A 1,322-nucleotide genomic window follows, 5' to 3' on the forward strand; every position below is an offset into this window, starting at 1 on the left:
TTCGATCAGTTAAATATCTTCACGTTGTACGAGAATACAACTACGGCCGCGGATTCGTTAGCCACTGAAGCGCTGGAATCAAAGGTCAGTCGGGTAATCTTGGCTGAAACTCGCAAGTCGGAATTGGCATCGCTGAACCGCATCCAGGAAATGATCTACGAGCCGGATGAAGACTCGGTAGATGTTTCGTCACAAGGAGCAGAGCGTCAAGTACATGTACTGTCAGGCAGCGAGTCTTCAAAGTGGAAAACTTTCGAAATTTTCGTGGTTGATTACAGCTCACCAAAGTGCGATTATGGTAATATAGCAGTAATGACTCGGCGACAGACGAAAGCCAAGAAACGCGTCAGGTTTGCAGATGAACACTCGGAGGATGTCTCAAAAGCTCAAGAAGAGCATGAAGAACGACGAGAGACGTCCACCGAAGATTCAATCGGCCAGGATTTGCCAGACCATCCTCACAAGACTGTACCAGCGGCATTTCCCGATGCGGAAGATGTTGACCCGGTAGCGATACAGCGGGAGCGACGCAGACGGATACTAGTGGCACAAGCCGAGGAACAGAAGTGGTTTAACATCAAGAAGGTGCTTCAGGGCCAAGCACAAGAGCTGAGTTACAAAGAAGCTCGAGATGCCTGGAAGTATGCTGACCGGTTCGTGTTATCAGAAGACGGCGTGCTTCACTATCTTGGATTGAATCGTCGGTACGACCACGGTTGGCAAGAGGAGACCAAGCTGCGGCTTGTGGTACCAACAACGATGATTCAAGAGGTCCTGCAAAACTGTCACGACTCGCTGGAAGGAGGACATCAAGGTGTGGCGAGAACGTTCCACCGCGTTAAGTCCGATTATTATTGGATCGGCTTGTACGCAGACGTGGAGAAGCACGTGAAGTCCTGTCCAGATTGCAGCTCGAGTAAAAGCCGTCCACAGTTTCCTGGATACTCACCTGGCAGCGTACTAGCCGAACGACCTTTCCAGATCGTCTCGATGGATTTTGTGATCCCACTACCGAAATCTCGCAGGGGCAACACGGCGTTGCTCCTATTTCAGTGCTCGTTCACGGGATTCGTTATTGCCAAGGCTATGTCAGATACGACTGCACTGAGTGTTGCCCAAGTGTTCGAAGAATGTGTGTACCGACGATTCGGAGCCCCATCATTAATAAGGCACGACCGCGACCCACGCTTCATGAGCGAGGTTTTCCAAGCATTTGCAGAAATGATGCAGTCAAGATCACGAGCGACTTTGAGCTATCGGCCACAGGCTAATGGACAGCAGGAACGCTCGGTGAAGTCCGGTGATGGAATCCGTGCGGGTGT

Source organism: Phytophthora infestans, genomic scaffold, assembly GCF_000142945.1.
Source record: "Phytophthora infestans T30-4 supercont1.110 genomic scaffold, whole genome shotgun sequence".
Lineage (NCBI taxonomy): Eukaryota > Oomycota > Peronosporomycetes > Peronosporales > Peronosporaceae > Phytophthora > Phytophthora infestans.